Source organism: Arachis ipaensis, chromosome B8 (assembly GCF_059453495.1).
Source record: "Arachis ipaensis isolate K30076 ecotype BB chromosome B8, ASM5945349v1, whole genome shotgun sequence".
In the NCBI taxonomy this organism is placed as follows: Eukaryota; Viridiplantae; Streptophyta; class Magnoliopsida; order Fabales; family Fabaceae; genus Arachis; species Arachis ipaensis.
Genome location: NC_142443.1, coordinates 107,012,668 through 107,024,704, shown reverse-complemented (window position 1 = coordinate 107,024,704; position 12,037 = coordinate 107,012,668). Strand labels below are relative to the sequence as shown.

General features: G+C 38.6%; 1 non-coding gene across 1 annotated transcript; it reads right to left on the bottom strand.

Moving 5' to 3' along the window:
• Positions 1-4,479: 4,479 nt before the first annotated feature.
• On the bottom strand, positions 4,480-4,587 carry LOC148549154 (small nucleolar RNA R71). Its single transcript, XR_015898832.1, has one exon. It is a non-coding gene; the product is annotated as a small nucleolar RNA R71 (small nucleolar RNA).
• Positions 4,588-12,037: the final 7,450 nt, after the last annotated feature.

The following is a 12,037-nucleotide window of genomic DNA, read 5'->3' as shown; positions in this document are numbered from 1 at the left end:
CAAATAATCTAATTGATGTACCTTATTCCTAGTTGTAAATTAAGCATGAGCTCATAATTTTTGGCTTTAACTTTCTGTTAATCTTTCTTGTCCACCATTTTTGCTGCTCTAAATTAGACCTCACTTAGACACTTACTGGCATCATCCAAGAAAATGATTTCCACTTCAATATACCCTCTTTTTTATATATTTTTTGGTCAATTTTGTCCAACACAAATGTATTTTAACCAAACAGAAAAAATAAGTTATGTGCAATATCAAATTAGCAGTATTAGTAGTCCCAATAAGGGATCCAGAATGATGAGCGGATAATTTATACGCTTTTTGGCATTGTTTTTAGTATGTTTTTAGTAGGATCTAGTTACTTTTAGGGATGTTTTCATTAGTTTTTATGTTAAATTCACATTTCTGGACTTTACTATGAGTTTGTGTGTTTTTCTGTGATTTCAGGTATTTTCTGGCTGAAATTGAGGGACTTGAGCAGAAATCAGATTCAAAGGTTGAAGAAGGACTGCTGATGCTGTTGGATTCTGACCTCCATGCACTCAAAATGGATTTTCTGGAGCTACAGAACTCAAAATGGCGCACTTCCAATTGCGTTGAAAAGTGGACATCCAGGGCTTTCCAGAAATATAATAGTCTATACTTTGGCCAAAAATAGACGACGCAAAATGGCATTCAACGCCAGCTCTCTGCCCAATTCTGGCGTCCAGCGCCAGAAAAGGATCCAAAACCAGAGTTGAACGCCCAAACTGGCACAAAAGCTGGCGTTCAACTCCAAGAAGGACCTCTACACATGCAACACTCAAGCTCAGCCCAAGCACACACCAAGTGGGCCCCGGAAGTGGATTTATGCATCAATTACTTACTTCTATAAACCCTAGTAGCTAGTTTATTATAAATAGGACCTTTTACTATTGTATTAGACATCTTTGGTCTCAGTTTTAATCCATTGTTCATCTTAGGAGACTATTGATCACGTTTTAGGGGGCTGGCCATCTCGGCCATGCCTGGACCTTTCACTTATGTATTTTTAACGGTAGAGTTTCTACACTCCATAGATTAAGGTGTGGAGCTCTGCTGTTCCTCAAAGATTAATGCAAAGTACTACTGTTTTCTATTCAATTCATCTTATTTCGCTTCTAAGATATTCATTCGCTCTTCAACCTGAATGTGATGAACGTGACAATCATCATCATTCCCTATGAACGTATGCCTGACAACCACTCCCATTCTACCTTCGACTGAATGAGTATCTCTTAGATCTCCTAATCAGAATCTTCGTGGTGTAAGCTAGAATGATGGCGGCATTCAAGAGAATCTGGAAGGTCTAAACCTTGTCTGTGGTATTCCGAGTAGGATTCAATGATTGAATGACTGTGACGAGCTCCAAACTCGCGATTGCTGGGCGTAGTGACAAACGCAAAAGGATAGTAAATCCTATTCCAGCATGATCGAGAACCGACAGATGAATAGCCGTGCCGTGACACGGTGCGTTGACCATTTTCACTGAGAGGATAAGATGAAGCCATTGACAAGGGTGATGCCTCCAGACGATTAGCCGTGCCGTGACAGGGCATTTGGATCATTTTCCCGAGAGAAGACCGAAAGTAGCCATTGACAATGGTGATGTATCACATAAAGCCAGCCATGGAAATGAGTAAGACTGATTGGATGAAGATAGCAGGAAAGCAGAGGTTCAGAGGAACGAAAAGCATCTCCATTCGCTTATCTGAAATTCCTGCCAATGATTTACATAAGTACCTCTATCCCTATTCTATTATTTATTTTCGAAAACCCATTACTATTTTATATCCACCTGACTGAGATTTACAAGGTGACCATAGCTTGCTTCATACCAACAATCTCCGTGGGATTCGACCCTTACTCACGTAAGGTATTACTTGGACGACCCAGTGCACTTGCTGGTTAGTTGTGCGAAGTTGTGAACCATGGTATTGGCATCATGTTTTTGGCGCCATTACCAGGGAAAGAAAGAGCGATGAATTTTACATAATTAAAGTGTAATCACAATTTCTGCGCACCAAGTTTTTGGCGCCGTTGCCGGGGATTGTTTGAGTTTGGACAACTGACGATTCATCTTGTTGCTCAGATTAGGTAATTTTTTTGTTTTATTTTTCAAAAAAAATGTTTTCAAAATTCTTTCAAAAAATTTTTTCTTGTGTTTTCGAAAAAAATTTTATTCAAAATTTTTAAAGAATGAATTCTAGTGTTTCATGAAGCATGTGAAGCCTGGCTGGCTGTAAAGCCATGTCTAAATTCTTTTGGACTGAGGCTTGCAATTTGTTATCAAGAGCAAGCTAGTTGTTGTTAATCCACCTGCTGCTGTTCCTGATTTACATGCTGTAGCTTGGCTGGCCATTGGCCATGTCTAGTGTTTTGGACCGGAGCTTTCATTGAAAGCTTGGCTGGCTAGCGAGCCATGTCTAATTCCTGGACTGAAGCTTTAGACTAAGAATGCAAGATTCCTGGAATTCATATTAAAAATTTTGGAATCCTTATTTTTCTTTTTCATAATAATTTTCGAAAAAAAAATACAAAAAAATTAGAAAATCATAAAAATCAAAAATATTTTTTGTGTTTCTTGTTTGAGTCTTGAGTCATATCATAAGTTTGGTGTCACTTGCATATGCATCTTGCATTTTTCGAAAATTCATGCATTCATAGTGTTCATCATGATCTTCAAGTTGTTCTTGGTAAGTCTTCTTATTTGATCTTGATCATTTCATGTTTTGTGTCTTTTCTTGTTTTTCATATGCATTCTTGAATTCTTAGTGTCTAAGCATTAAAGAATTCTAAGTTTGGTGTCTTGCATGTTTTCTTTGCATTAAAAATTTTTCAAAAATGTGTTCTTGATGTTCATCATGATCTTCATAGTGTTCTTGGTGTTCATCTTGACATTCATAGCATTCTTGCATGCATCACATGTTTTGATCTAAAATTCTCATGCATTGCATCATTTTTCTTGTTTTTCTCTCTCATCATTAAAAAAATTAAAAAATCAAAAAAATATCTTCCCATTTTTCTCTTAAAATTTCGAAAATTTGGATTGACTTTTTCAAAAATTTTTAAAATTTAGTTGTTTTTATGAGTCAAATCAAATTTTCAATTTAAAAATCTCATCTTTTTCAAAATCTTTTTCAAAAATCAAATCTTTTTCAAATTTATTTTATTTTCGAAAATTCCAAAAATATTTTTCAAAAATCTTTTTCTTATTTTTATATCAAATTTTCGAAAATAACAATAACAATTAATGTTCTGATTCAAAAATTTCAAGTTTGTTACTTCCTTGTTAAGAAAGATTCAAACTTTAAGTTCTAGAATCATATCTTGTGATTTCTTGTGAATCAAGTCATTAATTGTGATTTTAAAAATTCAAATCTTTTTCAAAAACTAATTTCTATCATATCTTTTCAAAAATATCTTCTTATCTTATCCTTTTCAAAAATTTGATTTCAAAATATCTTTTCTAACTTCCTAACTTCTTATCTTTTCAAAATTTGTTTTAACTAACTAACTAACTTTTTGTTTGTTTCTTATCTTTTTCAAAACCACCTAACTAACTCTCTCTCTAATTTTCGAAAATATCTTCCCTCTTTTTCAAAAATCTCTTTTTAATTAACTAATTATTTTAATTTTTAAATCTTAATTTTCGAAAATTACTAACATTTTTCAAAAACTATTTTCAAAAATCACTAACTCTTTTTCAAAAATTATTTTCGAAAATTCCTTCTCTCTCATCCCCTTCTATTTATTTATTCATCTACTAACATCTCTTCCTCACACCACCAAAAATCTGAACCCTCTCTTTCTCTGAGTTCAGATTTTTTCTTCTTTTCTTCTACTAACACAAGGACCTCTATACTGTGGTATAAAGGATCCATATTATTATTATTTTTTTTTCTGTGCCCTCTTCTTTGTCATATGAGCAAGAGCAAGGACAATAATATTCTTGTTGATGCAGATCCAGAACCTGAAAGGACTCTGAAGAGAAAACTAAGAGAAGCTAAAATACAACAATCCAGAGATAACCTTTCAGAAATTTTCGAACAGGAAGAGGAGATGGCAGCCGAAAATAATAATAATGCAACGAGAATGCTTGGTGACTTTACTGCACCTAATTCCAATTTACATGGAAGAAGCATCTCCATTCCTGCCATTGGAGCAAACAACTTTGAGCTGAAACCTCAATTAGTTTCTCTGATGCAGCAGAACTGCAAGTTTCATGGACTTCCATCTGAAGATCCTTTTCAGTTCTTAACTGAATTCTTGCAGATATGTGATACTGTTAAGACTAATGGAGAAGATCCTGAAGTCTACAGGCTCATGCTTTTCCCTTTTGCTGTAAGAGACAGAGCTAGAGTGTGGTTGGACTCTCAACCCAGAGATAGCCTGAACTCTTGGGATAAGCTGGTCAAGGCTTTCTTAGCCAAGTTCTTTCCTCCTCAAAAGCTGAGCAAGCTTAGAGTGGATGTTCAAACCTTCAGACAGAAAGAAGGTGAATCCCTCTATGAAGCTTGGGAGAGATACAAAGGACTGACCAAAAAGTGTCCTTCTGACATGCTTTCAGAATGGACCATCCTGGATATATTCTATGATGGTCTGTCTGAGTTATCTAAGATGTCATTGGATACCTCTGCAGGTGGATCCATTCACCTGAAGAAAACGCCTGCAGAAGCTCAAGAACTCATTGACATGGTTGCAAATAACCAGTTCATGTACACTTCTGAAAGGAATCCTGTGAATAATGGGACGCCTATGAAGAAGGGAGTTCTTGAGGTTGATACTCTGAATGCCATATTGGCTCAGAACAAAATATTGACTCAGCAAGTCAATATGATTTCTCAGAGTCTGAATGGAATGCAAGCTGCATCCAACAGTACTCAAGAGGCATCTTCTGAAGAAGAAGCTTATGATCCTGAGAACCCTGCAATAGCAGAGGTGAATTACTTAGGTGAACCTTATGGAAACACCTATAACTCATCATGGAAAAATCATCCAAATTTCTCATGGAAGGATCAAAAGCCTCAACAAGGCTTTAATAATGGTGGAAGAAACAAGTTTAACAATAATAAACCTTTTTCATCATCCACTCAGCAACAGACAGAGAACTCTGAACAAAATACTTCTAATTTAGCAAACTTAGTCTCTGATCTATCTAAGGCCACTGTAAGTTTCATGAATGAAACAAGGTCTTCTATTAGAAATTTGGAAGCACAAGTGGGCCAGCTGAGTAAGAAGATCACTAAAATCCCTCCTAGTACTCTCTCAAGTAATACAGAAGAAAATCCAAAAGGAGAGTGCAAGGCCATTGACATAACCAAAATGGCCGAACCCAATGAGGGAGAGGAGGACGTGAATCCCAAGGAGGAAGACCTCCTGGGACGTCCAGTGGTCAATAAGGAGCTTCCCTCTAAGGAACCAAAGGACTCTGAGGCTCATCTAGAGACCATAGAGATTCCATTGAACCTCCTTATGCCATTCATGAGCTCTGATGAGTTTTCCTCTTCTGAAGAGAATGAGGATGTTACTGAAGAGCAAACTGCCAAGTTTCTTGGTGCAATCATGAAGCTAAATGCCAAATTATTTGGCATTGATACTTGGGAAATTGAACCTCCCTTGTTCATCAATGAACTAAGTGATCTGGATCAACTGACATTGCCTCATAAGAGACAGGATCCTGGAAAGTTCATAATACCTTGTACTATAGGCACCATGACCTTTAAGGCTCTGTGTGACCTTGGTTCAGGAATAAACCTCATGCCCCTCTCTGTAATAGAGAAACTGGGAATCTATGGGGTGCAAGCTGCTAAAATCTCATTAGAGATGGCAGACAATTCAAGAAAACAGGCTTATGGACAAGTAGAGGATGTGTTAGTAAAGGTTGAAGGCCTTTACATCCCTGCTGATTTCATAGTCCTGGATACTAGAAAGGAAGAGGATGAATCCATCATCCTAGGAAGGCCTTTCCTAGCCACAGCAAGAGCTGTGATTGATGTGGACAGAGGAGAATTGATCCTTCAATTAAATAAGGACAACCTTGTGTTTACAACTCAAAGATCTCTCTCTGCATCCATGGAGAGGAAGCAGAAAAAACTTCTCTCAAAGCAGAGTCAACCAAAGCCCCCACAGTCAAACTCTAAGTTTGGTGTTGGGAGGCCACAACCAAACTCTAAGTTTGGTGTTGAACTCCCACATCCAAACTCTAAGTTTGGTGTTGGAGAGTCTCAACAATGCTCTGAACATCTGTGAGGCTCCATGAGAGCCCACTGTCAAGCTATTGACATTAAAGAAGCGCTTGTTGGGAGGCAACCCAATGTTTATTTATCAAATTTTGTTTTTGTTTTTCATGTTTTCTTAGGTTCATGATCATGTGGAGTCACAAAATAAAGAGAAAAATTGAAAACGGAATAAAAAATAGCAGAAGAAAAATCACACCCTGGAGGAAGCATCTACCTAGCGTTCAACGCTAGAACAGAGCATGGTTCTGGCGCTGAACGCCCAAAATGGGCAGTGTCTGGGCGCTGAACGCCCAAAATGGGCACCAACCTGGCGCTGAACGCCCAGAGTTGTGTGCAAGGGCATTTTGCATGCCTAAATTGGTGCAGGGATGTAAATTCCTTGACACCTCAAGATCTGTGGACCTCACAGGATCATCTCAGGATCTGTGGACCCCACAGGATCATCTCAGGATCTGTGGACCCCACAGGATCCCCACCTACCTCCACTCACTTCTTCTCACCCCTCTTTCACACAATCCCATTAACACTCTTCCCCAAAACCCTTCACCAATCACCTCAATCTCTCTTCCCCATCACCTCTTCACCACTCACATCCATCCACTCTTCCCCATAAACCTACCTCATAAACTCCACCTACCTTCAAAATTCAAAACCAATTTCCCACCCAAACCCACCCATATGGCCGAAACCTTTCCCCCCCTCCCTTCCCTATATAAAGCCCTTCATTCTTCATCAAATTCACACAACACACCCCTCTACACCCTTCTTGGCCGAAACACTTCCCACTCTCCCTCTCCTCAATTTCTTCTTCTTCTTCATCTATTATTTCTTTTATTGCTCGAGGGCGAGCAATATTCTAAGTTTGGTGTGGTAAAAGCATAAGCTTTTTGTTTTTCCATTACCATTGATGGCACCTAAGACCGGAGAATCCTCTAGAAAGGGGAAAGGGAAGACAAAAGCTTCCACATCCGAGTCATGGGAGATGGAAAGATTCATCTACAAAGCCCATCAAGACCACTTCTATGATGTTGTGGCCAAGAAGAAGGTGATCCCTGAGGTCCCTTTCAAACTCAAAAGAAATGAGTATCCGGAGATCCGACATGAAATTCAAAGAAGAGGTTGGAAAGTTCTAACAAATCCCATCCAACAAGTCGGCATCCTAATGGTTCAAGAGTTCTATGCCAATGCATGGATCACCAAGAACCATGATCAAAGTAAGAACCTGGATCCAAAGAACTATGTTACAATGGTTCGGGGGAAATACTTGGATTTTAGTCCGGAAAATGTGAGGTTGGCGTTCAACTTGCCAAACATGGAAGAGAACGCACGCCCCTACACAAGGAGAGTCAACTTTGATCAAAGGTTAGACCAAGTCCTTATGGACATATGTGTAGAAGGAGCTCAATGGAAGATTGACTCCAAAGGCAAGCCGGTTCAACTAAGAAGATTGGACCTCAAGCCTGTAGCTAGAGGATGGTTGGAGTTCATTCAATGCTCAATCATTCCCACTAGCAACCGGTCTGAAGTTACTATAGACCGGGCCATCATGATCCATAGCATCATGATTGGAGAAGAGGTGGAAGTTCATGAGATTATACCTCAAGAACTCTACAAGGTGGCTGACAAGTCCTCCACTATGGCAAGGTTAGCCTTTCCTCACCTCATTTGCCACCTATGCAATTCGGCTGGGATTGACATAGAGGGAGATATCCTCATCAAAGAGGACAAGCCCATCACTAAGAAAAAGATGGAGCAAGCAAGAGAGCCCATTCATGGAGCTCAAAAGGCGTATGAAGCTCATCACCATGAGATCCCGGAGATGCCTCAAATGCACTTTCCTCCACAAAACTATTAGGAGCAAATCAACACCTCCCTAGGAGAATTAAGTTCCAATATGGGACAACTAAGGGTGGAACATCAAGAGCACTCCATCATGCTTCATGAAATAAGAGAAGATCAAAAAGCAATGAGGGAGGAGCAACAAAGACAAGGAAGAGACATAGAAGAGCTCAAGGACATCATTGGTTCCTCAAGAAGGAAACGCCACCATAACTAAGGTGGATTCATTCCTTGTTCTTATTTCTTCTGTTTTTCGTTTTCTATATTATGTGCTTATCTATGTTTGTGTCTTCATTACATGATCATTAGTAGTTAGTAACTTTGTCTTAAAGTTATGAATGTCCTATGAATCCATCACCTCTCTTAAATGAAAAATGTTTTAATTCAAAAGAACAAGAAGTACATGAGTTTCGAATTTATCCTTGAACTTAGTTTAATTATATTGATGTGGTGACAATGCTTCTTGTTTTCTGAATGAATGCTTGAACAGTGCATATGTCTTTTGAAGTTGTTGTTTAAGAATTTTAAATATGTTGGCTCTTGAAAGAATGATGACTAGGAGACATGTTATTTGATAATTTGAAAAATCATAAAAATGATTCTTGAAGCAAGAAAAAGCAGCAAAGAACAAAGCTTGCAGAAAAAAAAAATAGGCGAAAAAAAATAGAAAGAAAAAGAAAAAGCAAGCAGAAAAAGCCAAAAGCTCTTAAAACCAAGAGGCAAGAGCAAAAAGCCAATAACCCTTAAAACTAAAAGGCAAGGGCAAAGAAAAAGGATCCCAAGGCTTTGAGCATCAGTGGATAGGAGGGCCTAAAGGAATAAAATCCTGGTCTAAGCGGCTAAACCAAGCTGTCCCTAACCATGTGCTTGTGGCGTGTAGGTGTCAAGTGAAAACTTGAGATTGAGCGGTTAAAGTCAAGGTCCAAAGCAAAAAAAGAGTGTGCTTAAGAACCCTGGACACCTCTAATTGGGGACTTTAGCAAAGCTGAGTCACAATCTGAAAAGGTTCACCCAATTATGTGTCTGTGGCATTTATGTATCCGGTGGTAATATTGGAAAACAAAGTGCTTAAGGCCACGACCAAGACTCATAAAATAGCTGTGTTCAAGAATCATCATACTGAACTAGGAGAATCAATAACATTATCTGAACTCTAAGTTCCTATAGATGCCAATCATTCTAAACCTCAATGGATAAAGTGAGATGCCAAAACTATTCAAGAGGCAAAAAGCTATAAGTCCCGCTCATTTGATTGGAGCTATGTTTCATTGATAGTTTGGAATTTATTGTATATTCTCTTCTTTTTATCCTATTTGATTTTCAGTTGCTTGGGGACAAGCAACAATTTAAGTTTGGTGTTGTGATGAGCGGATAATTTATACACTTTTTGGCATTGTTTTTAGTATGTTTTTAGTATGATCTAGTTACTTTTAGGGATGTTTTCATTAGTTTTTATGTTAAATTCACATTTCTGGACTTTACTATGAGTTTGTGTGTTTTTCTGTGATTTCAGGTATTTTTTGGCTGAAATTGAGGGACTTGAGCAGAAATCAGATTCAGAGGTTGAAGAAGGACTGCTGATGCTGTTGGATTCTGACCTCCCTGCACTCAAAATATATTTTCTGGAGCTACAGAACTCAAAATGGTGCGCTTCCAATTGCGTTGGAAAGTAGACATCCAGGGCTTTCCAGAAATATATAATAATCCATACTTTGGCCAAGAATAGACGACACAAACTGGCGTTCAACGCCAGCTCTCTGCCCAATTCTGGCGTCCAGCGCCAGAAAAGGATCCAAAACCAAAGTTGAACGCCCAAACTGGCAAAAAAGCTGGCGTTCAACTCCAAGAAGGACCTCTACATGTGCAACACTCAAGCTCAGCCCAAGCACACACCAAGTGGGCCCCGGAAGTGGATATATGCATCAATTACTTACTTCTGTAAACCCTAGTAGCTAGTCTATTATAAATAGGACCTTTTACTATTGTATTAGACATCTTTGGTCTCAGTTTTAATCCATTGTTCATCTTAGGAGACTATTGATCACGTTTTAGGGGGCTGGCCATCTCGGCCATGCCTGGACCTTTCACTTATGTATTTTTAACGGTAGAGTTTCTACACTCCATAGATTAAGGTGTGGAGCTCTGCTGTTCCTCAAAGATTAATGCAAAGTACTACTGTTTTCTATTCAATTCATCTTATTTCGCTTCTAAGATATTCATTCGCTCTTCAACCTGAATGTGATGAACGTGACAATCATCATCATTCCCTATGAACGCGTGCCTAACAACCACTCCCGTTCTACCTTCGACTGAATGAGTATCTCTTAGATCTCCTAATCGGAATCTTCGTGGTGTAAGCTAGAATGATGGCGGCATTCAAGAGAATCCGGAAGGTGTAAACCTTGTCTGTGGTATTCCGAGTAAGATTCAATGATTGAATGACTGTGACAAGCTCCAAACTCGCGATTGCTGGGCATAGTGACAGACGCAAAAGGATAGTAAATCCTATTCCAGCATGATCGAGAACCGACAGATGAATAGCCGTGCCATGACAGGGTGCGTTGACCATTTTCACTGAGAGGATAAGATGAAGCCATTGACAAGGGTGATGCCTCCAGACGATTAGCCGTGCCGTGACAGGGCATTTGGATAATTTTCCCGAGAGAAGACCGAAAGTAGCCATTGACAATGGTGATGTATCACATAAAGCCAGCCATGGAAAGGAGTAAGACTGATTGGATGAAGATAGCAGGAAAGCAGAGGTTCAGAGGAACGAAAAGCATCTCCATTCGCTTATCTGAAATTCCTGCCAATGATTTACATAAGTACCTCTATCCCTATTCTATTATTTATTTTCGAAAACCCATTACTATTTTATATCCACCTGACTGAGATTTACAAGGTGACCATAGCTTGCTTCATACCAACAATCTCCGTGGGATTCGACCCTTACTCGCGTAAGGTATTACTTGGATGACCCAGTGCACTTGCTGGTTAGTTGTGCGAAGTTGTGAACCATGGTATTGGCATCATGTTTTTGGCGCCATTACCAGGGAAAGAAAGAGCGATGAATTTTACATAATTAAAGTGTAATCACAATTTCTGCGCACCACAGAACTTCTTATTAATTCCTACAACAGATACAGCTGATGAAAACCCTAAATCAACTAATAATTATAAATCAAATTAATTATTAAGTAAAGATTAAAGAAGATTGAAGGTGCAAGAAGCTAACTGAACAAGAGAATTGGAATTCACCAGACCGTGGGATGAGCAAAGGATGGAACTGGCGAGAAGACGACGGGGTAGCGAGAAGACGATGGCGCAAGCAACAACTCAGGTGACGAGAGGATAAACCAAAGGCTAGACAACGTGAGGTAGAGTGACAGTGAAAACACACGATTGTGGCTCCGATTTACGAATTGTGAGATCGATGAGGCGGAGCGAGAGATCGGAGAGGCGGAACAAGAGATGATTGAGGAAGAGCAAGAGGTGGTTTCACATCATGAGAGTTAGAGTGAGAACGATTGTGAGCGGTTTTTGCGAGGTGGTTTCACCACATAAGGGTTTCGATTTTGAGAGCTATCTGAGAATAGGTAACGATTTTTGTAAGTTTTTTAAAAATTTAATGGAATTTGATAACGTTTGAATATGAATGTTGCCTAAAATTTAATTTCATGATAATTACTAACATTTTAATAAATGTTAACAAATAAATATTACTAAATGTCTAAAATGTAGTAGTGATCAATATTAACGACTTAAACAAACAAATTAAAACATAAAATCTAAATCTTTCTTAGTTTGTCATCTCAATAATATCCAAATTCACGAGGCATAGTCTACTTTATTTATTTAACAAACCTGTAACAAACAATCATATGTTATCCTCAAACAAAAAGGTAAGCCTTTTAGAAATCAAACTAATTAATCAC